The sequence below is a fragment of the Euprymna scolopes genome, chromosome 3 (assembly GCF_053919585.1).
Source record: "Euprymna scolopes isolate OS-2025 chromosome 3, ASM5391958v1, whole genome shotgun sequence".
Lineage (NCBI taxonomy): Eukaryota > Metazoa > Mollusca > Cephalopoda > Sepiida > Sepiolidae > Euprymna > Euprymna scolopes.
Window position 1 is genome coordinate 125,878,252 of NC_136484.1, and position 22,060 is coordinate 125,900,311.

The window sequence follows — 22,060 nt, forward strand, 5'->3', positions numbered from 1 at the left end:
GGCATGTGTGTGTATGTATGTGTGTGTGCCTGCATACCTGTGCGGATGTATGTGAGTGTGTATGTGCATACATGTATGCATGTATATATATGTGTGTGTGCATGTATATGTATGTGTGTGATTGCGTGTGTGTGTGTATATATTTGGTCTACCTATTCTCCATCTTACTTGTGTGCGTGTACTTATGTTTGAATGATTAAGTACATGTATGCATGCATGTTTTGATGCGTGTTTTGATTGGGAAAGACAAAAAAAAAAGAAAATTTAACCAATATGTTAGTGCGTGGATGTGTGTGAGTACGTGCGTGAGTGTGTAGGTGGGTATGTATATATGTATGCTCGTACATATATTTCTGTGTATATGCATGTGTATATGTGTATACACCTGCGTGCGTGCGTATGCATGTGTATATGTATATGTACATGTCTGTATATGTATGTGTGTGTGATTGTGTGGGAATGTGTGCTATACATGGGGAAAGAGAGTCATAAAAAAAACAATAAAAACCTTCACCAAATGAACCAAAAGCCCCCTCTTTGAACTTAACTCTGACTGGACACTACCAACACTTACTGTTGCGGACAGAATGTCTGAGCCCACATCACTCTGAAAAACACATTTAGTATCAGCAGATGTAAAAATAACATTTCAAATTCTAATTTAAAAAAAAAACCAAAAAAAACAAAAAACTTTTTACAAAAATATCTGAAGAGAGCGAAACAATGCTTGAAACGCGTTATAAAAATATTTTAAAATAAAAATATGATAAAAGGCTGAAAACCCCACAATTGTTGATGGCTACACTCTTTTAAATATACATTTTTCTTTCTCGTTGGAACTACACAATCATCACTTTAAATATATATATATATATATATATATATATATATATATATATATATATATATATATATATATATTAGTTTTGTGCATAAATGACCCAAACCTTTCTTAAAATATTATGTTTTCAAGGGAGATAATTTAAATGAAAAGTATTAGTTTTCAAAATCACAATAGATTTATAGTAGATATGTAATGTGTTATATATTTAAAAGGAATGCTTAGGAAGATTCATTCAAAAGATAAGAATATCAACAACTGCATCAGCAATACTCATATTGCTTTCTGCCGTCTTCAGGCTCAGTTTTGGTCCAGACCTGAAATAAAACTTTGTAGTAAAATCTGCATATATCAAGCTCTTGGTCGTACCATCCTATCGTACGGCTGTGAAAACTAGTAGATAAGAGCAAGTGATGTTTGTGTTGCATCCTTTGTGCTCGTTGGCAGCAGCTCATCTCAAATGTCATTGTTCATTCTCACTCCAACATATCCTCTCTGTGCCAAGTTCTCAAGATATCTTCACTGGTTCGGTCATGTTCTTCGTCATGACCCAAAGGATTTCATTCACAAAGTCATGGAACCAGCGGTTAGCTGAAAATCTTGCTCAGAAAAGTGAAACATGATACCGAGCTGATTCTGAGCCCTCGCATCTACGGGGTTAACCAGTGCAATCAGGATTGGCTAACTTTTATATTTGCTGCTGCAATGGACCGTCACACCTGATCAGCATTCATTTGAGACGCGGCAGATTCTCTGGATGAAGCTAGCCTAACTGTTCCAGGGTGAATGTTGAAACAAGTCCAAGTAATTCTTAGATCTAGATTAATAGTTTTTTTTATTTGTTTTAAAAACAAACGAACATACATGCCATCTATTGTGCATGTGAGAGAGTTAAAAACTGTTAAGAACATGAGAACAGGCATTATCTCTTTGATCAGCCAAGCATGACAGGTGCTATAAAAACTTTTTTGAATACCAAATGAGGATTTATCTGGAGCTGGTGTCAACAAACTACTATTAATGTTAACATCAAGGTCACTAGTACAGAAAGTGAATAAAAGTACTATTTTTTCTATTTGAAATGTCTTCTTTGATGTCAACCCCAGATATTCTGGTATTCATTGTTAAATACATATATCATGTATATATTGAGACATTTGAGGGTTTGCACCTGAACAGATGCATTCAATGTTAGGTCATTTTCTTATATATAATGTGTATATGTGTATAAACATATATATATATATATATATATATATATATATATATATATATATATATATATATATATATAAACGTGTATATGTGTGTATATATATATATATATATATATATATATATATATATATATATATAAATGTATATATGCATATATATGTATACAGTCATCCACATATAGTACTGTTTTGCTGTATCACAGCTCATCAGTGTAGCAAGCCAGGATCGAAACTCGACCACCCGTATGACAGTCAAGCCTATATATGTATATATATAACTATCTGGACTCCCATAACTTGGGGAGATTTTGTGTATTGATATTCATATTAAAACCCTTCTATTTTTTTTATTTATTTTTTTTTTTTTTTTGCTTACTTGCTTTCCCACGAAGGCAGAGTTAAACACAAGGTCGGTTTTTAATGTGGGGGAAAAACAGTTCTCCAAAAAGGATCACTCTTGTTGGTAACAAAAATAAAAAACGTATCTATCATGAAGGATTTCTCCTCCACTAACCGAGACCAAAAAAAAAGTGAAGTGAAAAAAGTGAAGTGCAGCATCAGACCAGATACTACACTTTGATCCTGTCCCGAAGGCCAAGAACTCTTTTTTCTATTTATTTAATATTTATTTGCTTCCCCACTGAGAAAATTAGGCAAAAGGCCATTTTTTTAATATGGAAAGTGAGGGGAGGGGGACCAGTTTCCCCGAGAGGGAACTGAATAGTGACAATTGGTATGAAGGGTTTCCCTTACCTTGACTAAAACTGATTGCTCAAGAGCAATGGTCTTATATGTGGGGTTGCCCGCACATATAACTTTGATTGCAGTATCTGCTGGAACAGAAACTACACTTTGATAACAGAAAAAAGATCTTGGCCTGGAAGCCAAGAAGAAAAAAGGCAAACCTTTTTTTCTGTTTATTTAAAAAGAAAATACAACTTTGCTATATATGGCTTGTGGAATTGCATTCATCTGCTAAAGATCTAGCTAATTTGCATATTCTTTTAAACATTCATTTTAATTAATTTTTTTTTTTTAATTCAATTTTAGGGGCTACTATCAGGGAAATAATTTGCGGGGTTATTACGAAGGGAGATGAGTAGCAAGATGTTTATTCACATTACACTTGAACTTGTGCATATCAGTACAGTTGGGAAAGCAGAATCCCGGAAGGGAGTTCTAGAGATTTGCATTTCTGGGGAAGAAACTATTGGAGTAAAAGGCTTTCTTGCACCTAGGGATCTCTACTGTAAAGGGGTGGGACTTAGTTGCTTGTCAGGTTTGTCGGAGGTAGTTACATCGAGGAGGTACAAGTGTTTGCAGTTCGTCAGAGCATTCACCATTAAAGTATTTGTAGAACAGGCAGAGGGATGCAACATCTCGTCGATGGGACAGAGGCTGAAGCCTAGATGACAGTTCAGGACCTATCAGGTTGGCGACTCTCTTTTGAACCCTGTCCAGGAGTGAGAGACAAGCAGCAGATGCACCAGTCCAAATATGACAACAATACTCCATACATGGGTGAATGGTGGCCTTATAGAGGTACAGGATACTTTCAGGCATAAGTAATTTTCTAGCACGGTAGAAAGAGCCCACCTTCTTTGCAGCAGCCTTGGCAATGCTCTCAATGTATCTATTCCAGTTCATATTCCCTGTAAACGTTAGGCCAAGGAGTTTAAAAGAAGTACTTTCAGGCAATGTGTTCTTGGCCATTGCTATTGGTGGTAGAAAAGGTTTCTTGTAGTTATTGAAGGAAACAAGCTTAGTCATGGCAGCATTGAATGTGACCATCTATTTTTTGTTCCCATTCCATTACATATTGGAGGTCATCCTCTAGTGTTTCTGCTATTTCCTTAGATATGTGTTCATTTGTTTTCCCCTCATATCTGTTATAGAGAGTGGTGTCATCGGCAAATATACCCATCTCCGAAACAATTTTATCAGTGAGGTCATTTATGAATATCAGGAATAATAAAGGTCCAAGGATAGACCCCTGAGGTACTCCTGCATTTATGTCATATTGTTTAGATGTACGACCGTCGAGGGCAACTTGGATTTTTCTCTTACTTAAGAAAGATTTAATTACATTATGTATTCTTCCAGTGATACCATATGATCTAATTTTCCTTAGAAGACCATCGTGCTATACTCTATCAAAAGCCTTAGATATATCAAGGGCTACCGCTCTACCCTCCCCTGTTTTGTCCAGTGAACAGTATATATGTTCAGAGACTACGATATAGATACGGTAAGATATCTGCTGTTGAACAGGCTTGCCTGAATCCATATTGTTGGTCAGTCAGGAGTTTAGCAGCTGTTAGGTGTTGGACTAGGGCTTGATTAACTAAGGACTCAAATATTTTGGGGAAAAGCGTGGGGAGGCTAATAGGGTGATAATTTAGTGGGTCAGTTCTTTCACCAGAATTCTTGAAGACTGGTACCACAGAAGCAGTTTTCCAGTAGTCGGGAAAGCAAAATTCATTAAGGCATTTATTGTAAAGTTTGGAGAGAACTGGAGCAACTTCGGCAGAGCATATTTTTAATAGCACAGCCAGGATGAGATCTGGTCCACATGCTTTTGAGGTATCTAGGTTTTTTATAATAGCATGTACCTGAGAAGGGGTAATTTTCAAATCGTCTAGTGTGGCGTCTGTCCGCAAAGGAAAGTCAGGAAGGGAGTGGTGTGCTGGGTCCAGTGTGGAGTTTGAGGCAAACTGACTGGCAAGCAGATTAGCCTTGTCGGTTGCCGTGCAAGAAACCTCATGATTGTTTGATAGTGGGGGAATCGTTGACTGCCCATTATTTACTACGCTGTTGTAGATTTTCCAAAAATCATGAGTTCCTAATTTCTGTGCTTTGATGCCTTTTATGGTAGTTTCAGAGTAATCTGTCTTAGCTGTCACTATTACTCTCTTACAATATTTCTAGCTTCTATATACTTCTGTTTGTTTGAACTGGACTTATGTCGGTTGAATCTGTGGAACGCATACTGCCTTTGAGCAATGGCAGCTGCACAAGCAGAAGTAAACCATTGAGGAGAGTGGGGCTTGCTATAGAATTTCCGCGCAGGAACATGTGCTTCAATTACAGTTTTGAACCATTCAGTGGTCTCATTTGCACACTGTTCCACTGGAAGAAAAAAGATATTTTTCCATGGGGCATCTCTGATGAGTTCCCTAATGGCTTCCCAGTCAGCCTTTTTGTAATACCTCGTTGTTTTGAGTAGTGGGTCTTCAGTTTTAGGGCGAGAATTTAGGGTGATTTCTACCATTATCACAGCGTGATCAGCATTCCCGAGTGGGCTGTGGGCATTCGTTGTACAATCATCGGGAACCATTGTCAGAAAGAGATCTAGAAGTGAGGCATGTTGATCTTGCTGGTCTGAGAAATGTGTCAGAAATGTAACCGTCTGAGATAGGGAATGGGATAGAGAAGCCATGTGTTGTGCTACCAGCTATGTCTGTGTAATTAGAGAATCCTAGCCAGTTACTGTGGTGGACTTTGAAGTCACCAAATACATGTATCTATTAGTTTTTTCCCTATTAATTCCCTATTAGTTTTTTGGGTTTTTTTTATGGGATGATCATCTTTAGTTAATAATTATGTGTAATTATATTCATGCAGATATTGTACATGATTTATAGTTGCGTAATATTTGCATAAAAAGGTTATAGTAAACACAAACCTCTTTCTATATATATTTATGTATGTGTATATATATTTGTTTAAAAAATTTTTCCTACCAAACTCCTCTGTCAATTTTTTGTCTACAGACATAAAACTTAATATATAAGGTATTCAAACGCATGCAAAACTTTATATTTGAGTTTTAGCCAGAGAAAATCGGTGCAAAAGTGTGAAAATTAAAGAAATAGAATTTGCCAGGTGAAGGTCGAACGATGGCATTACGAATATGCATGCATAACATAATAGCTATTGGTTCATGTTTTAATTTTTAGCCTTGCAGCAAAAACGTCTTCATAGCTCAGGCGTTAATATCAAAGAGAAAAGTAAATCGTAAGCTAAATGTTTTGGTTTTGATTCTCAGTGGTGGCACATGAGTCAATTTTTTTAAAACTTTTTAAATCATGCATCCATAAAAGTGAAAATTGTGTGTGTGTGTGTGTGTGTGTGCGTGTGTGTGTGTGTGTGTGTGTGAGTATATTTCCCTACCAAACTACTCTGTTAATTTTCCGTCTACAGACTCTAGATTTTACATAAGGAGTATTGAGATTTGGGAAAAGCTTTTTAATCGGTTTTCAGCCAGAAATTTGGCTGTCAAGAGGTCAAAGTTCAATGATTTGACCTTTAAAAACTCTACCAAACTTCTCCGTCAATTTTGAGTCTAAACACTTAAATTTTAGATGTAGGTCACTTAAAAATGGATCAAACTTTTTAATTTGATTTGAGCTCAAAACAATAAATGTTAAGGAGTCAAAATTGGGATCAAAGTTTTAAAAAAATTTACCTCTGCGGTCTCTACCAAATTACTCAACCAATTTTTGGTCTAAACGTTTTAAATTTTACATTAAGTGTATTCAGATATAGGGCAAGCTTTTTAATCGATTTTTGACCGAACATTTTGCTGCCAAGAGGTCAAAGTTCAAAATATTTGACCGTTGCGGTCTCTAGCAAACTATTCAGCCAATTTTGGGGTCTTAATATTTTAAATTTTACATAACGTGTATTCAAACATGCAGCAAGCTTTTTAATCAGTTATTGGGCGAAAATTTGACTTCCAGCAGGTCAAAGTTGAAAGAGTTGACTTTTGCAAACTCTATCAAATTCCTCCACCAATTTTGGTTCTAAACACGTGAAATTTAAGATGTAGGTTACCTGGACATGAGTCAAACTTTTTAATTTATATAAATATGCACATAAAGTTATGAACAGTACATAGGGCCCGAGCAAAGCTAGGCTGAATTGCTAGTAACAATAATAATATTTGATTTAGTGTTTGTTTTACATGCTTTCATGCATTGGACAGCTTTAAGAAAATGACTTTTAAAGTAACCTATCTCTGGCCGAGTCTTTATTTATCTCTTATTCCTTCAGATTAATTTTTTTATCACTTCCTTCCATATTTTCCTTAGCCTTCCTCTATGAATTGAACCTGCTAACTCAACTGCTCTACCTCTACTAACCCAAGAGATCTTATCATTGAAGTCTGTTTTGCACACATCTCCTCTATACTGTTCAGATTTAATCTTCTGAGGTCATTCTAAAAACTTTCGATCTCTGGAACACAGTATCTCATGACCGCTTCTGTGCTAAATACAACATAGTCTTCTTCAAGTCCAATGTCAACAAATACTTGTCTAGCTGTCCTTTTAAGTCATCAAGTTCTGTCTTTTCCACCCATAGTTTCAAATCCTTTCATAGCATTGTTCATCATTCACATGACAATCTTATGAACTCTTACCCTCGGGTAGCGTTTGGCCTTGATAAGTGGTGATTGATTAATATTTTTTAAAAATCTGTTTGTTTTTTTTTTAATTTGAAATTCTACAAAGATTACTGACTACGACAATAATGGTGTTGTCTCACCGTCCACTTGACACTCATTTAACCCTTATCCTCGAGTGGCCTCTCAGCCTTGATGAGTGGTGACACCTTAGTAAACAATAAAACAAAACAAAAAAAAAATGAAGAAGACCAGGGAGTACAGCGACCGAAACGTTGTGAAAAATGCCGACAACGTAAATGAAGAAGACGGTTCAAAATATGATGCAAATGCTTTTATTGCTCTCTCGCCCCTCCCCTGCGACTCTGTTGTCCCAGTGGGGGAGCCATAAAACGAATGAGTTTTATGAATTCAGTCAGTTGAAAACGAAAAAAATATCGCAGCTAAAAATAACCTGCAAGCACCAACTTCAAACAAAGTCCTTCCTTCATCCATTTATTTATTAATGAATTGGACATATAGAATGAAAGTCTGTTCATTTACATCATGGAAAATAATTTAGTAATGCATTCTGTGTGATTAAAACTTGGTAAGCAACACACACACACACACACACACACACACACACACACACACACACACACACACACACACACACATATATGACCTCTGACCTTCTTCAGATATGTCTTGTCAAATTCTGGAATCTTTCTGTCAAATTCTGTGACAAAATTTCGAATGGAACCTTTTATTTAATGCTATACTTATATATATCCTATATTTAATGTTATTTATTTAATGTTATTTATTTAATGCTATGGGATTGCATGATATTGTTCTGTCAACCATGACTGGGTAGGAGTAATTCCCAATTGTATTATTAGTATCACCCACATTGGGGATTAAATCTTCAACCTCTAGAAGAGTGTCGCTTAGAACTGAAATTTTACTTTAGAAATGTCTTTTCAACCATCAAATCCGTTCTCTCTGATAGGTTTATGCAAGTAGTCATCGATGGGTAGAAATCCAAAGCTCAAAGTATCAATGCTGATATGCCTCAGGAATTTATCAACTCTCTTTCTTATCTTCATCAATGATCTCCCAAACTACATTCTAAGTTCATTCGTTGACATATACGCAGATGACACTATTATCTATGGCAACACTTCAAAGGCCAGCAATGGCCAAGATTTCTCTGAGTCTCTATCTCTACTCCAACCTTGAGCATGTGGTACAGTGGTACAGTGGAGCAAAAGGTGGCTGGTTAATTTTAACGCATCCAAGACCAAGCTTCTATCTTTTCACCACCAATGCTCTGATCCCCACTTGACCCCCAGTTGATACCAATGGCTCTAGTCTCAAAGTAGCACCCGGCTTTGACAAACTTCTTGGACTGACCTTCACTTCTGACCTGAAATGGAAGTTGCTGGAAAAATGGTTGTCAATCTACCGCTCCAGAAGTTATCTCACTCCCAGCGCAATCCTCTGCCTGTATAAAAGCCAAATACGTCCCAAAATGGTGTACAGTTATCTGGGGAGAAGCCGCTCAAAGCACCTTGTCTTGCCTTAATGAGTTCAAAATCAGCTTCAAAATCTGATAGGTGATCTCCTTTTCTCCTCCCTGCAACCTCTTTCCCACAGAAGAGACATTGTGAGCGTGTCTCTGCTCTATCGTTATTTCCATGGTAAGTGCTCGTCTGAGCTTCAATATATAGTCCTACTTTGCTAAACTTTCATAAAAATCACTCGTCTATCTACAACCACTATTAACAATTTCCTCCACTTTCTGTCTGTGCCTAAATCTAAATGCAAGTTCCATGGGCAAAGCTTCTTTCTTAGACCTATCCGTTCTGTGAAACTGTTTCACTACCTGCTTTCCAGCTAACTACAACATGATCTTCTTCAAGCCCAATGTAAATAAATTCTTGTTAAGCTGTTCTCTTAAATAGTCAATTTCTATCAAATTTCCATCACCGTACACTCATTAACTCTTATCCTCGACTGGCTTTCAAGCCTTGAAAAGTGATGACTCCCTTGTAAAAAAAAAAAAAAGAAAGAAAGAAAACTTAGTATTTTATTCTTTGCACTATAGGTCCTTGTGGATTATATAAAATGGTTCCATTTAAAATTTTGTACAAATTCCCGAGTTTGACAGAAAAATTTCTGAGTTTAACAAAATACACCTGAAGAAGGTCAGAGGTTTTATCGGTCAAAACATGGTGAAAATAACACTTAAGATGAGGATAGTAGTCCGAATAATCCAAATAATATTAATTGTATTTATTTTGTTTCGATTTACTAACAAGTTTTAAAATGATTTTAGTTTTTCTATTGGAATTTCTAAAATATTGTTTCTCTTTTCAAATCACTTTTAAAAAGAACCATCATTATAGAAGGAATGAAGATGCAGGTAAATTGAACCTCTTATCATTTCAATAAACAAGCGCACAGCACGAACCTCACAGACGAAGTTCATTTTTTCATTCTCCTTCTTTGAATAGTGTAACGCTGGGTATGGAGCAGCCAAACCAGCTGCCAACATTGCCCTGCTTATAACTGAAACCAACCGAGAGCTCTTTTTAGTATCCTAGCGGTTCCCTTACGTGCAATTGTCTAGATGTCTCTTGCACTTGGTTCACCAGGAATATTAGTTAGGTAGGACTTCATGTTCTTCTTCATAAGCCCTGTAGCACCTATAATAACTGATATGATTGATATCTCTCTAAGATTCCAGTTTTCTGGTGTTTTCTTTTCATATCATACATGAAACCTTGATATTTGGTCTGTTTCTCCCTTTCAACTCTTTTCAGACCTCCATCATTAGAAATACTCACTTCAATCAACGTTGCCACTCTCTCTCTCTCTCTCTCTCTCTCTCTCTCTCTCTCTCTCTCTCTCTCTGACTTATTCCATATTACTATGTCAGGTTTGACAGCAGCATTTTCAAGGTAGGTGATTGTAGGGATTACGTGGTCGTAATGTATGGTATATAAGTCATTTCCAACTGTTCTTTCAGGTTGATGTTCCCAGGACTTGCTGCTGCACTGGATGTTTAATTTTTTACAGATAATCCAGTGGAGGTACTTACATACTCCATAATGTCTCACTGTGTGTAGCCATCCCCCAAAAGAACCTTGCAACTTGATACCAGATGCAACCTTGCAACTTAATACTCGCACTTTTCATTTCTGTGTGGCAGAATCTACATTTGTTGTCATTACTGAGACCTGCCATCTTCTTGAATGCATTGGTCATCAATCCCTGGTCTTGAGCAGCCATTATAACCCTTTCCTGATCGTGGTGGAGGGTTCCTGTCTTGAGCCAGTCCAAGGAACCTTCTTTGTCTACGTATTCCTGGAAGAGTTCCCTCAGAAAATATTTTGCATGCTGTTGTTGGTTCCACTCTTCAAGGTTCCTCCTTTGGAAGGTCTTGGTATATTTCTGCCAGGTCTCGGTAATGGACCATGCATTGTGAACGAAAACATGTATAAACGTGTGTAACGTTATCTCTTCTATATAAATAAAATGAACTCATTTTTTCCCGTCTGATTTTGACATTAATAGGATTAAAAATCAAGATATTTCATGCAAATATAATATGCACAAACGGCAGAACAATATCTGAGGTGTGTTATAGGCTTATTATTTCTCAAATTCCTCGATAATCTTAGATTTCTATACTTTTTCTGCTGAGAAGTCACGGCCAAAATCGGTTAAGATCAATGGAAGTGGTAAAATATTTTCTCTCTAATAAATTCCTCCTCCCCCTGCCACCATTTAACACCGTTTGGGGATCGTTCACAAGGAACAGTTGAGAAGAGAACACCGGTTTGGCTTCGTAGTTCTTTCATGTGAAGTTATTTAAAATCACTAAACTAAGATGCAGTGCTCTGTGGCGTAGTGGTTAGCGTGCTGGACAATTCACATTATATTTTCACGTTCGCGCCGACCTACCGTAGTCGTTTGTTTTGTTTGTTTTTTTTTTTCCCTAAACAACTGGAATGGACTTTTCTTGGTGGCCGAACTGTTAACGTTGGAGATATTTTTTTTTTTTTTACACTTTATTTTCCTACTTTTACTCATGACTCCGGGTTTGATCCTTCCTACTTACCTACCATAACATTTTTTAAAACTCCCCCCCCCCCGTCCCGGAAACAAACACTCGGGCAACGCCGGGTACCCCCGCTAGTATTACAATAAAGTTGTTTTTAAATGTCTTTCTATTCTTCATCATTAAATAAGCACCCCCAGCCCCCAAAAAATAAGGTTGTAATGTTGTAAAACACAAAGCAGATCAAACTTTGTGTCCATGCCTCATATTTTGTGACAATAATTTCCTTGTTTTAATTAAATGACGTATATTGTTTATTAATTAAATTGAATGTTATTTTATATTGAAGAGACTATATTTTATCAGCAGCACTTTTCATATGTATTGAAAAAATATAACAAAACCATAAAACAAACAATACATTGAATGACTTATTTAATTATTATTTCTGTCAACGTGTTTGTAAGTTTGCATCAGTATTTTATTTGTTTTCTAACAACTTTGAGGCTGTGGCGTGGTCCCTGACTTTAGTTGACGCCATTTTGAATAACCATAGCATCTTTGGGTTTGGTCAAGAATCACATCAACATTTAATATGAATTGGGTATAACAATTGTTTTTAGTGAAAGAATAAAACGAAACATGTATAGGGGCAGGCATGCATGCATATTAAAATGAAAATAAATTGGACATTGCGAGAATATAAAGGTCACTAGTTAGCAAGAGCTAATTAAAACAAAAACAGAGTTTTATAAATGAAAAATAGAGAAAAACGAAATTTTATAACAAAACATTTTTATACAAGAGACTAGTTGGGAGACCCGACGTTGACCGGGATTGAATGATGATCAATGAATGTTTCACGCTCCCATGATTTTATTGTCATCAAAATCAGTTAAATCGCCGATTTTTTAATCAAATCGATTGATTGCCTGCTCTAGTTGGGGACCCAACGCAGTGCACAAAGAGGAAGCTTCACATGCCTCCCTGCAGTAACAGTTCACAGTACATTGTAGTCTATATTGCACTGTAGAGAACCTATTGTTGATTTTATAAAATTATTTTTTTATATATAATGGCTTAAATTGAAGTTTAAAATGCAAAAATTAAGTATCATGCTCCAGTTGTGCTCTAAACAGAAACATTCATTTCGAGTATGCCTTACTGTTGATTTTATATGCCTGACCTTACTACTTGTGCGGTGATAATGACTTGAATTTAAGTTTAAAATGAAAAAGTCAAGTATCATGGTGCAATTGTGCTTTAAACGGAAACATTGATTTCAAACACACCCCTGTAATATTAAAGAACCTATTGTTGACTTTATATGTTGAGCCTTTTGGCTTGCGTGGTAATAAAACTTCTCAAATGCACTTGTGATGTGGGGCTGTGTACGGTGTTAACTTTGGTCAAAATTGCCTGTTCCTTCTTTCATTGAATTTTTTTTTCGGTTATCGCTTATTGATACTTATCGAAGACATTCCAATATAAAACCTATCTAAGAGCACTGCCAGACACATAAAATACTTTCGTGTGAAATTCCATGAAAGTTGGCCCAACTGTTTTCGAGTCCATAGGGAACACACACACACACACACACACGCACACACAGTTCCTTTTATATAATAGTAGAGATAAAAATAAGAATATAAAAGTTATTTTCAGTCATTTATACAAACACATGTTTGGTGAAGAAGGTTGGGTAAGTTGTCAAAATGTCATAGCATGAATAATATGCATATGTAAGCAATATAAGTATGTAAATATTTGACAGTGTGCAATAGTGTATGTGTGTGTATTTGTTTACCTTGTTTTTGTTACTTCATTTACAGCTGTGAGTAACAATTTGTTTCTGTTCGTCTGACTATTGCCAGTGTGTAGAAATGTGCATGCGAGATGGAGAAATGCTGGTATGTAAGTCATTGAGTCCTTATCACCTTGTCAGTCTCGATACAGCCCCAAAGAGTATGGGAGATGGGAAGTGTAGAGCAGCTGTTCAAGGTGGGCTGACTGGAGAATTCTGGAGAAAACTGATTTTGTAGACTGAGTCTTAAAAGACTTTTCTGACTTTGTGTTAACTTACTATTTTCACATAGATGTGTTAATTTTTTGGGTTTGCGGTTGGAAAATATTTTGAGTTCACACGTTTCTGTGAAAACTGACCTAATGAAGAGAGTGAATTTCAACAAAGCGGAGAAAGAAAAAGGGTAGCAATTAGAGCCATTTAGTTTTTAGCATTCATAGGAATCACTTTAAGATCCAGCTTTCGGGCCACCACAAGATTAAACGACATACAAGCTTGAAATTTGGTATGGATAATCCTTTATTAATGCAGTTTGTTATAAAGTGGGTAGTTTTATAGAACCACTTCCATCTCTAATCAAGTGGGGGGAGGGGTTGTGGGAGGTGGAGGATAAACCAAAAAAATTACAGTTCACTAACCCTAACGTATAGGTTGACGTATAGGATTAGTGGTTAGATTAATGAAGTGTATTTTTTTATTGCTAAATAACATAAAAAAACAGGCAGCAGTTATTCTATAACATTTCCATAAAGTATGGGAAGTTCTTGGAAAGAAACTCTGCTCATGGAAGTTTCGTTTAGTTGTAAGTATACAGAAGAGGAAAGGAAAGTTCTTTGCAGTGGTTGTAGTAGAAAAGTTTTGTTGTGAATATTTCAGAGGTGGGGACCAGAAATTTGAGCTCATGAAAATAATAATAGAGCAGAGAAAGGCTACCAATGTCTCTTCCATGTAAATTGGTCTGTAAGAAAGAGAAGAGATCATCTTCCACTAGATTGCAAAATCGATTTTTTACTCTGTAAAGGCAAAAACGTGTGCTCTGGACTAGTGGCATAGCTGGGAGAAGTGCGATGAGTGCAGTGCAGACTATCTCAGGTGCCAGCACTGGAGAAGTGACACAATGTCATTTCCAATAAGGTTTTTTACCAGGTTAAAGTGAATCGGGATCATTGGGAATGACATTTGAGCAGACCAACCCAGGTGACGTTTATTCTAGTTACACCACTGCTCTGGATGCTACCTCCCCAAATGTGGTAGCAATACTCTGATTCTTATACATTTAAAGGATTCCTGCCGAAATCAGGCACTTTTTGGAGCAGTAGAATGACCTAACCATTTTATTGCAGTAACCTTAGCAACAGATTTGATATAAAGCTTCTTCAGGTCTGGCGTGAAAGCCATTCCTAGGAGCTTATTAAAGAGAAAACTGTTTATTTCAATTGCAATTAAAAAAAGATTTAAGTGTTTGTAATGAAAGAAGAGAAGCACATTTTTAGAAGCGTTAAAAATAAGAAGACACTTTTTTCCTATTGTACAACATGATCCAGAGCAGAAGAAAGAAAATCAGCAAGATCTTGATTACCAACTCTCTCTCTCTCTCTCTCTCTTACCATAGATGATTTATTCACAATGATGCAACATAATCAATATGGCAGCCACATGTTGAAAAAGAGTCTGATCTGGTGACCAAACAGTCTGCACTTTTGACAGTTCGGCCCCCAAATTCCAGGGTTTTCTGCCTCATTGGATCAGACAATTCCTCGTGTGAAACGTACCAGTCCCAGTCAACCCAGCTTAAAGAATCCATATCAGAGGTTCCATGTCTCTCTTTCAGCATCTGTTTCTTTCTCCTACTCCTCTTCCAGTCCTTCCTTACTAAGTGGCGTCACTCCAGAGCCAATTCTGGGTTTTGATCCCCTCCACTGGTGGTAGCACCTCACTCCATGGACCCTCTTCTACAGTCCCACACTCGCATACTTGCTTCGCCAAGTCCAGGACCTTCCTTAATTTCATCAAGTTCCCTTTAAAAGCATCTGCCCATATGTTGCCGTCAGCATGAATCTTGCCCAGTACATTCGTCAATAGTGCCAAAATTGGCCTATTTCCCAACTGACACATTTGGAAAAGCTCATACAGTCAATTTCACAATTTGTTCCCCTAGCTCCACAATTTCTTCTCCCACTCTTTGTCTTGACCAGAACAACTCTCTTACTATGTCAATTGTGGTCTGCTCACTAGAGTATTTTTTGAGCAATGCTGACTTCAGGTTGACCCGAAACAAGTTGGGTCTTCCAGGTACTTTCTCTCTATAAATCAGGAGACTGGTCCTATCACAACCTCATAGGCAAGCAGAAACATTTCTGGATCCTGTAGCCCATAAACCACCTGGTCTTTTGTATCAACTGCAGCCAGTCGTTAATTCACTCAAGTTTCCCCAAACTCAGGGAGGGTTATACTCCCCAAAAGCACACGAAAAGCCTCCAATAACTAGACAGATATAATTAGCCCATCAATTAATTGGATGTTTTGGCATCAAAATACAATTTGTTAAACTAGTTTTGTGAATCCACACAGGTTGTTTCCTATCCAACCAGTTGGATTTCGAGTCATACGACCTGGATGTTCTGTTGCTGGTTATGGTAACTCACCAACACTGGATGAACTTTACAAAGATACATGGCATTCCCGTTTTTTATTATCATTACTGACTTTTGGTTGTTCTGAATTCCATTTCAGTACTGCCAAAAATAAAAGATACTTTCTGCTGACGTTCAATAGTGTCTACTTATTTCATCTCTCAGCCGGATAGACATCCTATTTAATTGCTTTGAACATGGAGCTAGATGGACCGTGTATCTCAGCCAAACATTGAATCGCAAAGTGATTCCTACCAACGCTAAAATGCAAAGGGCTTTGATTGCTTATAATCTTTCCTTCTCTGCTTCTTTGGACTTTGCTTTTTTGATTGTAGTAATAGCATGCAACTATTTTCAATAACTGTACTGTAACTGGTGACTCTTTTCTTATTGCAATGTTTCATTTTATTTCGTTTTATGATGCATACATGTGTGTGTGTGTGTGTGTGTGTGTGTATTTTAGAGGTAGCAAACTTTAAATTGACAACTCTATTCTTTATAATTGCAGATTCAGCAACTCTAGGTTATTTTGAGTTCAGCTTGGTTTGGCAATTCATCATGAAGACACTCACACCTGTGTAGTGTTTACAAATTGCAAATGATGCAAGATAAACCTGTCAACTAGTCACCTCGTTCATGCAATTTTACCTCATTAAATTATTTTCTTTTTTTGCGTATATGTAAAGTCCCATATCTATGCTGATAAAGCAGACACAATATACCACTTGGAAAACAACATTCAAGCTATTATCATTCAATTTATTATCAAGTTATGGCCTAATTTAATGCATAGAGTTTGTAAAATTTGAACCTCTATATTTGGCCATATATGTGTGAGCCATGGGGTCATATGCCCGGAATTGTATTTAAATTATAAATGCTAAAAATTAATCTTTAAAATAAACAACATATTGTTGTTGGCCTGTATTAAATAACCAGTAATACCTGGTGTGCTATTAAGCACTGGTTGGACTTTTTCGGGTTTTTTTTTTTTTTTTACAAAGTCGTCACCACTAATCAAGTCCGGAGGCCACTTGAGGATAAGGGTTAATGAGTGTACCGTAGTCAATGGGACAATATCGTAGTAATCATTAGTGGAAATTTGGTAAATTGGATTACTTAAGGGGAACGGCTTATCAAGAATTTGTTTACACTGGATTTGAAAACAATAATATTGTAGTCAGCTGGAAAGCAGGACAACTGAACAGAGCTCCACAGGCGTGCAGTTTTAAGAAAGAAACTTTGTTCATGGAATCTACGTTTAGGTTTAGGAACAGATAAAAAGTGGGGGAAATTATTGATAGTGGCTTCAACTAGACGAGTGTTTTTTTGTGAAAGTTTGGCGAGGGGGGGGGACCATAGATTGGAGCTCAGACGAGCACATGCACATGAAAATAACGATAAAGCAGAGACAGACTCCCAGCATCTCTTCTGTTGGAAAGAGGTTGCAAAGAAGAGAAAATGGCATCTCTCACTAGGCTACAAAGTCTATTTTGAACTCTTTCAAGGCAGGAAAAGGTCTTTCTAACAGCTCATGCCAAAATGTGATAACAGTACTCCATCCTTGAGATTAAAACCTCCTTCAGGACTGCCAGCAACCACTGTAAAAGATTAGTAAAAAACGCGAGAGAGTTATATGCTCAGTCTGTCAAGTTCAAAGTAGCTGAGAAGCGGCTTGGTTCCAACCAATTTTGGCAAATAACAAACAGAGTCCTGAATAGAAGTGTGTACTCTATCCCAACCATCATCAATGGAGCTGAGGTAATTTCGTTAGCATCGGACAAAGCCAAACTCTTTGCCAAAAATTTTGCAGCTAATTCTACCCTATGTGATTAGCCCCCACCCCACCCCATATTTCTTTCTGTGTCTGAAAATATGCTATGCATCATCATACAAATGTCTGTGTGTAATGTTGCCAAGCTAATCAAAAATATCGATTCCAGTAAAGCAACTGGCCCTGACGGCATTCCTATCATAGTGCTCAAAAAGCTTCAACCAGAACTAGCTTCCATACTTACAATGCTGTTTATCAGTGTGTCCTGTATTTAAAAAATGATTGTTACATTTAAAACGTTACAGTCAATGTAACCTCTGACCTTTTTTAGGTGAATCTATTCAAACACAAGAATCTTTATGTTGGAATTGAGCACCTGGATGGAATTTATAACAGAACCCGTTATCTTATCCATGAAGGAAGATTGTTCTCAACCCGTCAGTCATGATTGTATGGAAATATTATCTTATAGTATCCTTAGTTATTATCGTCTGTAATAGGTGTAACGTCGTGCTTATGAGTGTGTGGGAAAATATCAGCAGCGGCAAAGGATGGCTGGCTTGCGAAGAGATTAGCAGCAGCAGTAGCTGAAAAAAAGCACATATGCAAATTAGGATGCGTGTGCAAGAAAGAAGGAAAAAAAGGAGAAAAAAATGCACCACGTGATTGGAGAAACAAAGGCTACAAAGAAAATGGACATGTGAAGTTGAAGGTGGAAATGGCTGGCTATGACTGTTGTGAGGGGGGAGAAAAAAGTGTATACCAGGCGAGAGGGACGATGGCGAGAGACATTTGTGGTGTCAAGGCAGGAGAGTAATAGCAATAAATGCTTATGTTAAAAAAGAAGAAGAAAAAAGCCAAGTCGGATTTATTTATTTTTGTTTGTCCCTTTTCGACAGTACTGGATGGCGTGGGAGTTTTAGAAAGGTTTGAACTGTAACGAACACAGTTTGAGCATAACGGCCACACTACATAAGGACTGCAGAACCTTTAGTCCCCAGAAGACTGTCACTTAGCACTGATTGTTAATCAATGATGTTTCTCTTCTTGAACTGTAAACTAGTAACTGTCACCAACCCCCACTTCCATCTATATCACTTACTGAGGAATATCTGTAAATCAATTATCAATTCAAGCAGTTCAGCTGAGAAAGTTATGGCTGTACATATAAATAAACAGATGTGATATTTTATTTATGTAGATTCTCCGCAACTCAAAAAGAGACTATTTTTCTGCTCCAACATAAATGTTGCTAATATTTTATGCAATTCAATATTATGTTTTGTTTTTGGAAAGGGAGTCGGAAGCAATTTATGTTTGTGGTTCTTGTAAATAATAGGTACTTTAAAAAGCGTAGTAAAATTACAGGTAAGTTTAAAGATGATGACCAGTTTGCATGCAAGAAGTGCAACACAACGTAGGCAGATGAGTATGCAGATATAGAAAAAGGCTATTTGGATAATGAGGGTATTGAGATTAGTATTTACTTGCCTTCCCACGAGGGAAAAATTAGACACAAAGTCAGTTTTAATGTGGGAAAATTCAGCTCTCTTAAGAGAGACTTTCTAGATTGCAACAAAAATTTAAATTGCCTCGGTTTAGAAAGATTTCCAGTTTACTGACCGAGGACAGAATAGACTAAGTGCAACATCAAAACAGATAGTACACTTTGATGACAACAATAGAGCACCGGGAGGAGCAGGTGCAAGCGTTAATCATATGAGAATGATACGCAGGATGTGTAATGTGAATTTTAATGACAGACTTAGATTTGATGATCTCAAGATCAGGAAGGGAAGATTAAATCTGGACAGTAGAAGGAGATGTGTGCAAAAAGGGGATATGTAAAGTCCTATGTTTATGCTGATAAACAAGACATAATAAACCATTTGGAAAGTATAGGGGGATGTGTGAAAAACAGGAAACTCTGATAGTATAGCCACATTGAAAGAATAGGTGAGAGTTCTTGGGTTAGTAGATGTAGAACAGTTGAGATAACAGGGTCACTTAGAAGAGGAAGGTCAAGGAAAACATAGCAGGAAGTGATAAGGACGGGCTTGAGAGAAAGAGGCTTACCATAGATAGGTTAGTTTGGAAATTAATTTCTAAAAGCCGTCCAGTATCTGCCAGCATGTAAAACAAATATTAAACTCAATGTAAACCCTCTGTCAAAAATTATTTTTTTTAAATTATGCTATACTCGCTATTCATCCAGATATACTCGCTATAATATCTATATAAAATCATAGAATTATGTTTTTAATCTTTTGTATATAAATTATAATTTCTGATTAATAGACGAGTTCTTGTGTTAGATGCAGAAAAGTTGATGGGGATCAAGTTCAGTTGGTAGGAAACTGGACAAAGTAGGACTAACTCAGATTATTCACAAACACACCCGTGTGCCTGATACTGATGGTCAGTATACAAGTCTCCTAGACCTTTTTCTCACAACTTGCCCTGAGCTATGTTTGTCTTCCGTTCTGTCCCCACTGAGATTTTCTGACCACTCATTTGCCTCCGTTAAGATAAAAAAACAAAATGTATAAAGTCCTCTGACATACCTCTCCATTGTATAGTATATCAATACTCTATGGTTGACTGGGATAGCTTTTGTACATTTATATCAGATCTATCTCTTTGTTCCATGTTTAAAAAAAATGTGTCCTCCATAATATCAGACCTGACAGAATGGTTAATTGTAGGTATAGACCACTTCATACACTCCAATACATTCCAGCAAAAATCTAACAGCCAGCCATGGTTCTCTCTAGAATCTGCTGCTGCCATTGCGTGCAGAAATCACTTTTTTCATTGCTTCCAATGTAATAGATGTATTGAGACTAAAGCCGCCTTTAAGACTGCCAGCAACCACTGTAAAAGAGTAGTAAAAAATGTGAGAGAGTTGTATGCTCAGTTTGTTAAGTCCAAAGTAGTTGAGCAGCAGCTTTCTTCCCACCAATTTTGGCAAATAACAAGCATCATCAATGGACCTGAGGGCATCTTGTCAGCATCAGACAAAGTCAAACTCTTTGCCAAAACTTTGCAGCTAATTCTACCCTATGCGAATAAGCCCCCTCCCCACACCATATTTCCTCCTGTGTCTGAAAATGCGATATACAAATATCTGTGCATGATGTTGCCAAGCTAATCAAAAACATCAATTCCACTAAAGCAACTGGCCTTGACGGCATTCCTATTATAGTGCTCAAAAAGCTTCAACCAGAACTAGCTTCCATACTTACAAAGCTGTTTAAGCATTATCTTAAGGAGAATTGCTTCCCAACACCCTGGACAACCTCATCAGTATGTCGTGTATTTAAAAATTCAGGTGATCGGTCATCTTCCTCTCAATATAGACCAATCAAGTCTCCTGTGCATCATGAGTAAGTTGCTAGAATCTGTGTTAAATAGAGAAGTAGTCAACCACCTCAGCAAAAATAATCTCCTCAATGACATGCAACATGGCTTCCATTCTGATAGATCTACAGCAGATGTGCTAACATCTCATAGGATTAGCGAATCTCTCAATGGAAGCTTCCTTTCTAGTGCAATTGCCCTTGACATATCAAAGGCCTTTGGTAGGGTATGGCATAAAGGCCTACTCCACAAAACCTCCAGCTACGGTATAACTGGAAATGTCTTTTCAGTTATTAAATCATTTCTCTCTGATAGGTTCATAAGAGTAGTGGTTTATAGGCAGAAATCAGAAGCTCACAGTATTAATGCTGGAGTCTCTCAGAGGTCCATCCCGACCCAACTCTCTTTCTGATCTACATAAATGATCTCCTAAATCACATTCTAACATCATTTGTAGACATTTATGCTGATGACACTACCATCTATGGCAACACTTCAAAGGCCGTAAATGACCAAGTTTACTATGATTCTCTCTTCTCTGATCTTGATCACGTGGTGCAATGGAGAAAGAGGTGGCTGGTTAATTTAATGCATCTGAGACCATGCTTCTATCTTTCCATCATCAATGCTCTGATCCTCCGTCTGGCATTAATCGAAATAAATAGCTCTTGTCTTGAGGAGGCTCCATGTTTTGACAAGCTTCTGGGTCTGGCCTTTACTCCTGATCTGAAATGGAACATGTACATCAAATCCATTGGAAAGGCTGCTGAAAAAATGGTGGGGTCGTTCTACTGCTACAGTAAATGCAATTCTCTACCGATATAAGAGCCAAGATGACTAAGGATGGAGTACTGTTGCCACATCTGAGCAGAACTTATCCTGCCTTGACAGAGTTCTAAATAAACTTTGTAGTGTGTTGGGGAATGCCGTTTTCTTTTCTCTGCAACCTCTTTCCCACAGAAGAGATGTTGGGATC

At 37.1% G+C, this 22,060-nt stretch overlaps 1 long non-coding RNA gene across 1 annotated transcript in view; it reads left to right on the forward strand.

The window, feature by feature from the left end:
- Nucleotides 1-18,442: 18,442 nt before the first annotated feature.
- The window catches only part of LOC145262391 (uncharacterized), a 68,525-nt gene continuing 64,907 nt past the window's right edge, over nucleotides 18,443-22,060 (forward strand). Inside the window, exon 1 of the long non-coding RNA XR_013864445.1 lies at nucleotides 18,443-18,461. This is a non-coding gene — a long non-coding RNA (uncharacterized LOC145262391). The remainder of the gene's footprint in view (nucleotides 18,462-22,060) is intronic.